Below are 14,947 nucleotides of genomic sequence, written 5' to 3'. Positions count from 1 at the left end.
CGTGGGGGGGGTGGGCGGGATTTTCTTCTCATTATCATCAATTTTCTTTCAGTTTCCTAAAATCTTTACTAAGGAAAAGCCAGAAATATTCCCTTTGGGAGATAGTCATTACAGTGTAAAGGTCAACATATAACAACTACACCATTAAACACACCTCCAAAAGTGTTTGCATTACCTTTGGATTTGTGCAAATTTTGTGGCATATATAACCTTCTTAAAAGTTTATAGTAGCCTCCAAAAAGATGAGTTTCAACTGAAATGCATTCTCGCTTCAGATCAAGAGCTAACCTCCATGCTGATGTTTTTTTACCGAGGAAAAATTCCTTTTTGTCTGATAGGCAGCAGCATTTAGAGAAATGATTAATTGCCATGTTGCACACAAGTCATACTTGGGAATATGTGATTAAATGAACCTATGAAAGAACAAGCAAGTGGATAAAAATCAATTTATTTACAGATCTCACATTGACTTACCTTATATTGCATGCTATACTTTTGCATTAGTTTTGTAAAGTTCATAACAAACTTCTGCAGTTTATAAATAGCAAATTGGAAAACTGAAAAAAAAAAAAAAGATTGTTTAGGGAGCAAAGGTAATTTGTAGGGTGCCAGCATAGCATAAGAACCAAAACCTCCATTTTTTACAACAAGCCTATGCTATATTTGGATATTTTTCTCTCTGGTAGAGCTGTCTGGCATGGGCACATTTGGGAAAGCTGGTATCGGGAGACTACAAAGGCTCTAACCTTTTAAATGTTTTGGTTTTATTCTGCTATGGATTTCAAGTTTCATCATCATCATTACTGATGATCCAATACTATTACTAACAAAGAAACAGTATTTCCTCCTGTGTTCACCTTAAATTGTGACATTAATTCTCAGTAACAGTTACAAAGACTAGCTGATGCATTTTGATCAATACTGTCAGAGCTCGTTGCAGAGTTTTGATTTAGGTATTCGGGAGATATCACAACAGAGAAGGAGGAAGCAAATCACACTAGTTACTTGCCCCATAAGTGCAGTGCTGTGCAAGTCTGATGTTTGAAAGCCACCCTGCATCTCTACACAAAAAGCAGAGACATGCAATTCAGCTATATACCAAGTTAAACTAAGAGAAACAACCAACAGACAACACCTATCCACTCCAAATGCAAGCTAACTCAACTACATGTTAAGCATTATCAAAACACGTTCCTGTCAATATTCCTTGTGTTTCTTCCTGCATGAGGTACTATGGAGCTCACCAAGCTATCTCACCAAGTTTTGGCCACAGATGTCTAAGTGTCAGCCTGTCTCTCTCTCTTTCCCCCCAATTTTCATCTAAAAAAATACATTTTCATCTCCACAATAAACTGAGCAGAAGCTTCAGCTCAGAGCCAGAAGAGTGGTCACAACCTCCCTCTGGCATAATTGAAATGTTTCATTGCCCCAGTGTGAATTCTGGACATTAGCCTACACAAGATCTTGATGAAGCCCTCTTCATGCTGTATTTTTAAGCAGGTTGTCTTTCCTTTTTCTTCTCAAATTTTCCCAGCTATTACCTAAAATCATAAGGACAAGAAACTGAAATTTGGGGTTTGACTAGGAAAAGATTTGATACTGATCCTGGAAAAGCCTTTTAGTTTGTAGAACCTGACAAAATATTCCACAGTACGGTTTTATCACACGTGTATTTATCTACTTGCTTTAAAACTAAAAATTACGTAGGCTTAGTAAGTACATCTGTGCAAAATTTGAGTCTGTTGACAGTACCAGCACAGAAGGAAGGACAGCCAGACTGGCTACACAGAATCTCCAGCAAAAGTTTTTGACTCGAACAAGTGTAATAATACTGGAGTCAAATGAAAAAATATCCTCTTTTTTATTGATCAGATAGTAATAACTATCATATTATCTATTATCAAAATTATCATTTCTGACCAAATGTGTACTCATCAAAATGTGAACAACAAAAATAAATGAAAATAAAATAAAAAATGTCACCTTTATCAGTGATTTGTTTGAAGATTTAGTATGGTTATTACTTCAGCTTTTTAATAGATATCCTATTATATGGAATATATTAGTCTGATTAATATGAATATCATTACTTATAGTATTTTAATAATTATATTGAAAAGGACATATTTTGGAATATCTTTTTAAACCTGGTGACAAAAATTTATTTTGCCTTTTCAGAATTCTTCATAAATTCCTTTTCAAGGACCATCTGTATTCTTCATTTCTATTTGAGAATATAATACATTTCAAGTTCTTTGACTTTCTGAAACAACTCTACAGAAAAACTAATAAATGCAAAGTTCATGGATACTTGTGATGTTTCTAATGTTCAGCTGTGGAAATGGCAAATTTTGTTGCCAGGAAAAGAAAATACAATGAATAGATAAAATATTCTTGCATATACTTCAAACAGAGATTAGCACAGATTCAGTAATATAAAGGAAGTAGCAGTGAAAGATTTAATTCGTCAGATGAAATAAAAATAGCTGTGTTGAGACTTAAAAAAAGAAGTGCTAAAAAAATCTGACTAGTTTGACATACAAACTTAATTACACTCAGAGATATTTTTTGTATATCTAAATGTGGATACAGGGGTCTATTTTTAAAGATCAATTCTTTTTCAAAATCAGGAAGATTCTGACATCCTCCTGACAGAACCAGAACTACCCGTTACTCCCAAAATCATGCTATTTTGTCTTCTTTCTCAAGGTACATAAAGAACCCGACTGAAGATCACGCAAGTTTTCCCTTACTTTAGCAACTACCCCAGATGGATACAACTACCTTTGATCCACATCAGAGACGACATGGCCAGGCTGCTTTAATGCTTTTCTTTTTTCAGCATAAGGTTGATACAGGGTATTTTCCTGAATAGTAACGTCTAGAAGTGACAAATACATATAGCAATAAAATGTGTAAGCTTACATAAGCAATGTGCAATGATGCCTTTTGATATTCCTTTTCAAGCAAAAGTATAAATTGAGTTCTACTGCTCCTTAGGTTTTCATGTCTGTCTTATTTTGTCCAAGATACTGTTCATGACATTCCTTCTTCATGAAATTATTCAACTGAAATCCTGAGACTATCTTCACCAGTAGCATTTCTCATTACAATGACAGCTCTTTTAAGATATCTTTTCATTCTGAGGCTTCACGTCTTGGATACATACAGTCAGTGGCAATGGAAAACATCAAAACAGGATGAGAACCACGAATGTAGCTTTTTAAGACTGCAGCTGTCTACATATAAAAGATATGGTGTGACTGACCAATGAACCTCTGCAATGGGAGAATGCTCAAAGATGACAGATAAGGATGATGTGCTCACAAAGCTCAGAAGACAATGTAGGAAGTGACCACAGCTATCACAAAGGAATCTAAACAAAAAACCCAACCCCTTGTACAATAAGCGGTATTTTTGCTGGAAGTCTTGAAAAAACATCCGAGGTGAATTCCAGTGAATTAGTTCCTGTGTTCATTTCTATTAACTTTAGGGCAAGAGAGAATTAGAATCATTAATAAAGTTTTGAAGTGTTTGGGTGGATGTTACTCAAGTTGTGCGTTTCTCTTTATAAAAACTTAAATTTCCAAGGTGGCTTGCATGAGCATGAGAAATGCATGTTGAATAAAAAAAAAAAAAAAAATTCACAATCAGATCAGTACTAATGACTGTAACAACTAATGTTGCCAGTGCAATTTCTCACACCCAATTTTCACTCAATATGCATTAAAAAGTCACTGTCACCTCTGAGCAACTGTGTAATGAATCATCATCAGGGTTTATAACAAATTTCACAATTTGGTGGCCAAAAGACATTTGAATATTCTACTGAGCATTTTAGAGACTGCAAAAACATAACCTTTTATCATTTTGGGGAAAACATTTCAGTGATAGTGGACAGGGCACTGATGACATTACATAGTGCAGCATGTGTGCTAAGGAATGCATGCTCCAAAAAAAAAAAAAAAAAAAAAAAAAAAAGAAAGACCATCTCTAACACTTTTCTCATAAGATTCAAAACAGGCTATGTCTCAACAATGGCACTGGAAGTTTAGAATAAGCACTACCTATATATATAACTCAGCATGACTTTATAGTTCAAAATGTATTTGGAAATATTCAATGAATATGAAAAGATTGGTTCTTTAATATTTGATCTGCTTGCTTGCCTGAAACAGTGTGGGGGGAGCAGAGGGATAGAAGAAAGCTTTTAAAGTTTATTCTTTGTCCAAAAAGCCCAGGAAAGCCAGAAGCTAGCAACACTAACAGGCAGGGCAGCTTAACCATTTGTCTGTTGCACCTCTGTGCATCCCTGATGATTTATAAGGCCTCTACAGCCAGCACCTACCAGTGAGCCCTGTTCCGTTGCAGTATCTACCCAAATACAGGAAAGCAGAGGAATGATCTCACTCCCACTGCTCTAGCCGCTGAGTCATAACAGCACAAAAACAATCAAGTTCAAAAGCTGATCCAGGAAATCAAAGAGCAATCTGCAGGGACAATAAAATTCAAAGTGTCACGAAGGCTCTCCCCCAGGCTCTCATTTTTCTTTTCACTGATACTGAGGAATACATTTTTAAATTTGTCTTGTTTCATACAACAGCACATCACAACAATAAATGATTCATTTAACTGTAGGTAGTCTCCCAGGTGAAAACCCCAAATGTAGTTTTAATTTCCATAGATCTCTCTTCCACATATAAAATGTCATTAAAAGTATTTTGGTAATTATTCACTGTTTATTTTATCACTGAGTCTCATTTACTCAATTACAAACTTGCCAGTAAAGGCACCCTTCTACTGTACCTATGTACCAAATCTCATAGCAAGGTCCAATCCTGACTGTGTTTATACAGCAACACATGCAATTCTTATGATCAGTAGAATAATCCCATTAATGTCCCAAGTGAACTGTGAAGTGAACAAATCCAGACCAGAAAATGAAGCTGGCTACTGTAGATATTCCCCAGAAAGCAACTTACCTTTATTTTTCCAATCAACATCAGTGAAGAACGTCCAGGATATTGGCACTTCCTTGCAATGTTTCACTTTTCCACGAATACTTTTTAATTTTCTCTTTGTCATCACTGAAATTGGCTCACTTACATCAAATTTAATTCATGGCAAAGCATGCTTTTGTCAAGAACTTGATTCCCTGTACACACCATGCCATATTGTCCCACTGTGACATGAAGCACGGTTAGTCTCTTCACCAGCACATATCAGAATTGCCAGGGCCTGTCTCCCAGCCTATTCAGTGTTTGGACAGACACCTTGTTGTGGTTTAACCCCAGCCAGCAACTAAGCACCACGCAGCCGCTCACTCCCTCCCTCCCCATCCAGTGGGATGGGGGAGAAAATCGGAAAAAAGAAGTAAAACTCATGGGTTGAGATAAGAAGGGTTTAACAGAACAGAAAACAAGAAACTAATAATGATAGTGATAACACTAATAAAATGACAACAGTAGTAATAAAAGGATTGGAATGTACAAATGATGCGCAGTGCAATTGCTCACCACCTGCCGACCGACACCCAGCCAGTCCCCGAGCGGCAATTCCCTGCCCCCACTTCCCAGTTCCCATACTAAATGGGACGTCCCATGGTATGGAATACCCCGTTGGCCAGTTTGGGTCAGCTGCCCTGGCTGTGTCCTGTGCCAACTTCTTGTGCCCCTCCAGCTTTCTCGCTGGCTGGGCATGAGAAGCTGAAAAATCCTTGACTTGAGACTAAACACTGCTGAGCAACAACTGAAAACATCAGTGTTATCAACATTCTTTGCATACTGAACTCAAAACATAGCACTGTACCAGCTACTAGGAAGACAGTTAACTCTATCCCAGCTGAAACCAGGACACACCTCATGAAAGCCAAGAAAGCAGGGAGACAAGCACCCCAATACTAATATTGTTCAGTACTTGACCTCCGTGCTTTATGAGCACTCTGAACTTCTGAGCAATTTCACCATTTCAGATTCCTGCTTCTTCACAAGAGACAGCAGGAATCTCGGTGGCTCAGGATCTTATGCCAAAGTCTTCACACAGACAAAACCAGAAAAAGGAAAGTTCTCTGATTTTGGCAGAGTGCCCGTGGCTACACTCACTAGAATACACTCCAAACTTTGAGAAAGGAAAGACAAACTGTGAGAACAGCAGCAGCTTCCCTCTTGCCGTGCTGGTGCTCTGAACCAACAGCACCCAAGGCTGTTGGCTGCAGCACGTTAAAGAGGCCGTCTCATGATTTCACGTGGGCCTGGCAGTACCCTCTGCTCAGGAGAACAACACTTGAAAGATTCCGGTAAAAAATGAATTTCACTAGCTCACTACTACTCACTAGTGCAGAACACTTCACTCATTCCTTGCAGGAGGACCTTTCTTCTCTCTTTACTAAGATAGCAAGATGATGATGAATTTGCAGTCAAATATTTTAGACATAGAAGATAAACATATATTTACAAGCAATTTGCTCTTAAAGCAAATACATCAACATCAATAGAACCATTCAGGAATTGTTTCGCTGCACTGGAGCAGAGATTAATTTTTCTGCCTGGAACCCCAGCCACTGTAGCTTTCACCATGACAAAAATCATTACAGAAGAAATTTTTGGAAAGTTTCCAAAGTCCATTCATTCCCCAGCCTTCATAGCTACTTAATCCCTTCAAGACATGCATGCCTGTAGCTTCAGGAGACATCTGAACTGAGAACTACATCATAACTTTAGTCTAGACAATTAATTAAACCACCAAAAGTAATGCATGAACAGCAGGAAACTTTTTCCTATTCTTTAATAAAAAATACATAAACGTATTCAGAAATATTCAGTAAATTACAGCTACAGCCAAGAGGAATATAGTTAAAAGAAATGAGGTTTTGCATTAAAAAAAAATATTATATGCCTCACACAACTGCTGAGGATGTACAGCACATAAATTTTATCAGTTTGGGCCTCCTCCTCTTTAAAAAACAAACCAGATGCCAGCACTGAGAATAATTCCTTCTGTTAAATGTGTGCAACTTCTCTTCATTGGAAGACTATGGTTTTTGTTGGAAGCATCACACATCTACTGGAGCAGAAAATTTGGCTCTCAGCTTCGTGTTTTCAACCTGGTTTTGTAGATTCAGTCAGATGCTAAGCATCTTCCAAACATCTTTTGCAAATATGCTGTTAAAAACACAAGGATTTACCAGCTGCATATCAGGGACTTCAAAGCTTCTGTAAATTTAATCCCATATAAATGAAGTCATTAAGTTGCAGTGTTGGGCACCAGTATTAGATACACAATGACAATTCAGTAACAAAATTAGAAACAAAGGAGGCAATTAACACAACTAAGAAAAAGGAGGGCCTGGAAGAGGGAGAGAAGGAAGCGAAAGGTAAGAAGCTCTAGTCATTATGGGTGCCTCTCTAGACTGAAATTTTTATTAAGGTTTAATAAAGCCATAGTTCAGATTAAGTACATGCATAGTATAGATCCATCATATACTATATAACCATGTAAATACACACATGCATACATGCCATGCATTTAGTATAATATGAGTTATGGTACTCATAGTCAGTGGACAATCCCTACCCATGCAGGGCAGAACATCTCCATATCCCCATTGCTGTAATAGCAGATGGGGCTCCCCCTTGCCAATCACCTCTGCTGCACTGCCTCCCCTCAAATATAAATGTACCGGTCACGGTGCCTGGCAAAAGGAGATGCTACATCATGTGGAGTCAGATATAAGTGTCTTTTCTTGGTCTTCTGGATCAGGCAAGCTGATACGCAACTTACACTTCTAGCCAAGTTCTTGATTTAATGCAAGTAATTCTGTGTTGCTTTATAAACAATAGCTGTCAGTAGCACAGCTGTAGAAAATTATATTGATTCCATCTCTTAGTGAGCAGTACACATGATTTATGCTGTAATATAAAGATTAAGTCCCTTTCTTATTTAATCAGGATTTGTCTTGTAAAGTGATTGATAAACTTGTCAACTTACTGCTGTTGATTATACACTTGAAGGACTGGTTGGATAACTTTAATGTAATGCAATTAATTATATTTTGAAGAATTTGCACTAATTCAGCCTAAAGTCATGCTAGAGACTTTCAGCAAAGGGTTGGCCTTTTTCTGCCCCAACAGTACGTAAAAGGGAAGTAGGGGTTTTTTTCACTCTTTGAAATCAAAAGTGAAAGAACAAACACCTCCTACTTCAGAGCACTTCAGAATATAATAGAGCCCCTTCTAAGTGAAATACTTCTCTGGCATTCCTAGCAAGCCCCTACCTTATAAAAATGATTCATTAAGTTTAAGTGGCATGTTTTCTTATTTTGAGCATTCATTTCAAAACTTTAAAAATACCTTGTCAGATCAGCCCTAGACACTACCTATTAAAATGTTAAGTTACACTTGATGAAATATAATTATAGCACTTTTGACATCTTTATGTAGCACACGCATGTTCTAGTCATATTTTCCTGAATTTACTTTTCTTTAATATAAGAATAAGTTTAAGTTTTAAAGAAACAATAACATCATGCCAAGATTTAATTTGAAAATTGCCTACACAAAACCACACTTAAATCTATTTTTGAGGATCTCAGCCTAACTAAATACACTTTGGAATAGCCTCTCACGCCAAGACTAATTAATTACTTTGCTTCAAAACAAAGCAGAAAATATCACTAGTCTGTCTGGCAACTGCTTATGCAAACTGTCCAGCCGCGATGATATCCAATGCATTCCAGTAATAACAGAAAATTGAGGCACATCATTCTGGGAAAACATTATTTAAAGATTGATTGATAGATAAATAACCTACTGACCACTTGCTAGTTCTAGAATCTGAATAATTCATTATAAGTTTAAAGTATGGAACAAAGCTGCCAATCTCTCCATCAGTATAAGTCACAAAAATACAAGCTCTTCTTGAGGATGCAAATATTTATAGTGTCCTTGTTTCAGCTGGGATAGAGTTAATTTTTCTTCTAGTAGCTGGCATAGCGTTATGTATTGGATTCAGTATGAGAAGAATGTTGATAACACACTGATCTTTTCAGTTGTTGCTAAGTAGTGTTTAGACTAAGTCAAGAATTTTTCAGCTTCTCATGCCCAGTCAGCAAGAAGGCTGGAGGGGCACAAGGTGTTGGGAAGGGACACAGCCAGGACAGCTGAGCCAAACTGGCCAACGGGGTATTCCATACCATGTGATGTCATGTCTAGTATATAAATAAGGGGGAGTTGGCCTGGGAGGGATAACTGCTCTGAAATTAACTGGGCATCAGTCAGTGAGTGGTGAGCAATTTCATTGTACATCATTTGTTTTGTATATTCCAATCCTTTTATTATAATTGTTATTTTATTATTATTATAATTATTAGTTTCTTCCTTTCTGTTCTAGTAAACTGCTCTTATCTCGACCCGTGAGTTTTACCTTTTTCCTACCAATTCTCTCCCCCATCCCACTGGATGGGGGGAAATGCGTGAGCAGCTGTGTGGTGCTTAGTTGCTGGCTAGGGTTAAACCATGACATATAGCTGTATAAGTGGACTTTGCAATAACACTCAAACAGGATATAGTCAAAGTTTACTGAAAGAACAGTCATTGTTATTTCTTTTCATATCTACATGTCTTCTCGGGAAAGAATAGTAGTCACTCACTGCATCACAACAACAAAGATTACTGAAACGAAATAAAATATTGCATCTAAATGTACATGTGTTCACAAATATCCTGTCACAAAACTAACACATTAAAGTTACATTAATCTTAATATACACATGCACAATCTAGTATTAATGCCTTATTCCAGCACATTTATTAATGCATGGCTTGTAATTGCTTCCATCCTTTTACAGATGGAACTACCAATGGGAAAAAAGATTGAGCATCTCCTTTCTTGTCTGATGTAGCTTAGTAGCCATTTCCAATAGAGAACACAGACAAAGCAGAACTTTTCTATTAAGAAGTATCCTGAGGTACTGAGGTACACCCACTGCCGTTCTGAAGGACTGAAAACAGCTCAAGGAGAGGTGGAAAACCTTAAAGTATCTTCAAGATTCACACAGTTCAGGTGGTTTCCCTTGTACCGCTCAGCTGGTGTCACTCACTCTAGCCTAGATTCACTTCACGACCTGACTAATTCCTCAAGTTTAGCTCTCGAACAGGACAACAATTCCAATATCAGTAACAAAATACTTTGTGACTCAGTAGTAACAAACCCATTCCTCTCTTTTATCAATAGCCAACTACCACTTCATGACTTCCCTGCACAATTAAACAGTCTTATTTCCTATGGAAGATAAAAGCTAATTAGTCGTCCCATTCTACATATAAAATCCTGCTTTCCCCACTCTGCTCTGTGCAATTTTGCCTTCTTTTAGTTGAACCTTCAGGGTTTTTCTCCTCATTACTTACAAGAGATACATATGGGCTCATCTATTCTTTGCTAAGATGAGGCTATCCTTTACAACAGAGCTCCCTGGAGCCACCCAGGAACTGGATTAGGTCTGTAATTTGCAGGAATTTCAGCATATCTTTCTTTTATTGCACAGCTTCCTAGCTACATATTGCAGTTAATGCCCCATGTAAATCTATTCCTTAAGATTTCAACTTGGCAGGCTTATAAAAATACTTAATCTTGTGCTATATTAAGAGGAGAGTGAAGAAAACCGGCATTTTATGCTGGAAGACCAATTACAACTTTCTGTACTGGATTCTGTCGGCTTCTGCTGAGAAACAAAACATTTCTTCCAAAAAGTAGTTCCAAATCTTGATCACAGCAGCTACTGTACCATCACACTAAACTAAAAGTTACACTTCTATTTATACTATAACATAGATGTATTTGTTGTATTTGTTCCATTTTCTACACTTTCTTGGATAACTATTTCATTAGAAAGAGTATTTTGATGACTTTGTTGCTAAGAGCAAAAAAGTAAGTGCACAGACTCAGAGCTAAGTAAATTACAAAAGCAGAACTTCTACCTTCAGATAAATTAGAGGGGATGAAAGAAAGGGGTAGGTAGGTTTCACTGCAACTCATGAATTATTACAGACCTTGAATTTCCCATCCATGTGCACTAAGCCACAAGCCCTGCAGTAAACAGAAGTGCTGAAAGCTGCTGCTGTTTGTGCTTGCTGAAATACTTGACAGACAGCATAACCAACTCCACCTGCAGCTCCCCTGGATAGATCAAGAATGAACAGACATTTCTGCACAAACAGCACCTAAAATCTCTTCTCTCCACTTGTTTATTTAAAGAGAAACTTTGACCAAGATACATAGGTATATGTCATTACTCCACTCCACCTTCACCCCATGCATACTTTACGTTTCTGCTGTCATCATCCTGTCCAGGTAGGTTTCCAATAAACACTCCCGATATCAAAGATTTTGCTCTTTGAACAAGTAAATGAAAAAAAAAAAAAAAAAAAAAAAAAGTACCAAAAATGAGCCCAGAAGCTTAGACCATGCTTCAATACAGAGTGCAGGAGGGTAGCAGTGCCAGTAGCCAGGAAGAATGTAAAATCAAAACACAGAACTGAAAAATGTGAATTAGGATTGAATACTGGAAATGCAAAGTGTGAGTTTGTACAAGTGGAGGTCCTGGGCTGGAAGTAACTAAGGATCTTGAGGCACTAAAGAAAGGTTTGACAGGAGGTTTAGCACTAGGGAGAACTAGAAAAGAAGGGATTCTGGGGTCCTGGAAAAGAAAATCTGGTAGGAGGCACTTAACAGGTTAATTCTGCTGTTTGGTATGTGCTGTTGGGAACTGAAGATAGTGTGCCTGAGGCTCAGGAATAGGTTGGAAAGGTCTGAGGACTCCTGAGTGGTCAGTAAGGGGAACACTAGCAGACCATCTGCAAAATACTAGAGGGTATTTGAGGCAGCAGGGATAACCAGATTCAGCACCCTCACTACCAAGCACTCCCTGACCCTATCCTTCCCCTCTATGGAAAACCCACTTCCATCGTGTTTTTTCTCTTATTTAGCTGTTAAAAATAGGATGACAAGCAGGCAAAAAAAGCCATGGCCTTTACAGCCATGGAGTCTCTGACATAAAAATGTGTAAGTAACACAAGGGTTAGACTCCAGTCCAGCTTCCTTATGCTACTTTAATGCAGGCAAAGCAGATGAACTAGTAAACACTGCACTGTGTTAATCACGAAACAGCAGTTGTCACAGCTCTCGAAAAGCTGCTATGCCCAACTGTCAATGCTCAACAAATTACTCCCATAAACATGTAGGGAATTTGGGAACCTCTCAGTAAGTATTAATCTACAAAGACTGTATTATGGCTTCCAGTCTAGGTGAAAAAGCACACGCCTGTTTTGTTACTCTTTTTATTTCAATTCCCAACACAGGACATTTTTGTTCAACTTGGCCTGGATTTCCAGCATATAATATGAGCCTTGGTAGTCTCATCAGCATCCCTGTGCATTTGGGGCCTACTTAAAATGTCTAAGTTCTTTACTAAGGTCTTTCAGGTGCTGAACAACCATCCTATCTTCCACAGATTTTTCTTCAGTGAGCACTTCGCTAAGAGTGGCAACATAGGTCACTCCTCACTTGAGCCCAGAAGGTGTTTTCACTTCTTTATTTCCACAAAATTGAGAACTACAAAGGCCAGCTGTGGACTGGGTTTCAATATACTTTTCTCAAATGTGCTGGACTATGTGACTACAAGCATCAAAATCTCTCCAAAGTTTGTGTTTGATTTACACAACAGGTAACTGAAAAATCACCTTTACTCCCAGAATGCTTACTGGACTCTTTTTGGCCACGATGGGTGGTTTAGGATCTGTGTTTTTAGCAGTGTTGTCACACAGATGGGAAAATATTTATAAAGACTCTACTTGAGGGTGGTGACTGTTAGCACAAAACCTACCACTCAAGTTGCGAACAGCTGCGGAAATCTGCAACAACTAGAAAAAGCAAGAGAGAGGAAACTCCTAGAAAAATATAGGAATCCAGAAGTAGGGCTAGCATTTAACTCGGTTTCCAAGGACATCTTTTTGCACCTCTAAATCCAAGAACATTATACCAGATTTCTGGAGATTACCAGCCCAGCCAGGTTATAGCCAGAAACAAAATTACTCCCTATTACATTCAGACTCAAGAGGCCAGGTAATAAAGAAGTGACACATCACCACTTTTCTCCCCCATTAACTTCTGTTTAACTGCTTCCTGAAGTAACTTCTGAACATAAATTTAAAACTTCCAGATATGGAGTCTTTTTATTATCAATACAGAAAATGCACACCAGAATAGACAACTTAAAATGAACTTCTCTTAAGTGGATTCCTCATCGAAACATCAGTGGGAGATTTTGGGTTTTTTCCAAAAAAAAAATTGTTGATTGTTTCCATTCCTGTTAAAAGCATAACACAGAAGCTAGAAAGAGGGAGGGTTTGATTATTGCTGTAGATCTCCTGCTTCATTTAATACAGTTGAATGGAAAAGGAGACTATGATGAACTCTGTGTGTATGTTGATAATCCTTATGAATTCAGGGAGTGAAAGAAGAATCCTTGGCAAATAAATGGGACAAGAGTAGCTTTTCTGGTGAACTGTGAGTACGGAACGGATGTTTTATAGACTTAGCAGACATAATGCATTCAGGTAAGATAATTGTCTCCTTTTCATTGCATGACTGAAACTGTCTTCAGCTGAGCTACTTTTGATTTACACCGAAGTGTAACCAGAGCATCTGGTATCTTAGCTGATGTTCCACTGTGTATGCTGCTTACTGCTAACAGCGCGTAAATATTAAACATCTCTCACAGACCTCAGTCAAATGGCTTACCATCATACAGCAGCTTGCAAGTTTTTCTTCATATTCCCCTCCTCAAACACATCCCCTCGAACTTCTGCCTCACCAGGTGCTTCTAGCATTGTGTACAAAGAGTGAGGCACAAGACAAATGTACTCTATAAAACCTTCTATAGCTGTGGCCATTCAAACAAAAATTTGCAAAAGTTCACCTGTGACACAAAATTTTCAGAGTTCTACTTCTCAAAATGACAAGAAGATATTATCACAAATTTACTTGGAGCTCTTCCTCCCAACTGACAAGAAGACATATAAAAAATTTATTGAGCGATCCTCCCTATGTTACCTGCACCAGATAAGTCTGGCATCAGTTCATACTGAGGGATTATACTTCTCCTTCCAAAGTAACTGCACTGTGCATGGTTAGCCTTGATTTGTTATGATGGTGGGTACCCTGAGCAGTCACACTACAATTTAGAAGCCAAATTCACAAGGTTTGGGACTCCAGAGCAAGCAGCTGTCTCCCATAGCAAAGGTGTGCTGCAGAGGCACGTGTTCTGCCAGTGCTATAAGCTATGGCTCACATTTGTCCCTCCACTTTCTAAACTGACATAGAACTTTTTGTACAAAAACTGAAAAACATTTTTCTTTCTCCCTAACCACCCCCCAGTTCCTCTCAGCAATTTCAAGCAAATCAAATTCATCAATCACAATAGCGGCATTAGAGTCACTGATGAATACAAAAAAAGTATTTTACATTTTCCAGAGTTGTTTTGCATGTTATGAACAGGAAGATTTTATTTTTAAATCAATGGTTGCTAATACATAGATGATAATGTGAAATGTGAATATTAGGGTAAAATTTCAAAGCCAAGCTCAAAATAAAGAGAGGATTTATATTATCTGGGGACCATGATCTCACAGTTGGCAAATGCAAAATTTTCCTTGGTATCTATTTGGTAAACCAAAAAGGTCAAGGCAGCTGAGAGTCCTATGCCAAAAGAATTGTCTGGAAAAGAAAAACTGAAGTACTGTTGTACAATTCACTCTGTCTCTCAAAAAAAAAAAAAAAAAAAAAAAAAATGCCCAAATGACAATCCACTTAATTTCACAGAAGAGATTGATATTTATGGACCTTACCTTGTATATAATTAAGACAATTAGAGATTTGCATAATCTTTAACAGC

Source organism: Haliaeetus leucocephalus, unplaced genomic scaffold (assembly GCF_000737465.1).
Source record: "Haliaeetus leucocephalus isolate CR32 unplaced genomic scaffold, Haliaeetus_leucocephalus-4.0 Scaffold636, whole genome shotgun sequence".
In the NCBI taxonomy this organism is placed as follows: domain Eukaryota; kingdom Metazoa; phylum Chordata; class Aves; order Accipitriformes; family Accipitridae; genus Haliaeetus; species Haliaeetus leucocephalus.
The sequence above is the reverse complement of the archived record's forward strand: the minus strand, read 5'-3'. Positions refer to the sequence as shown.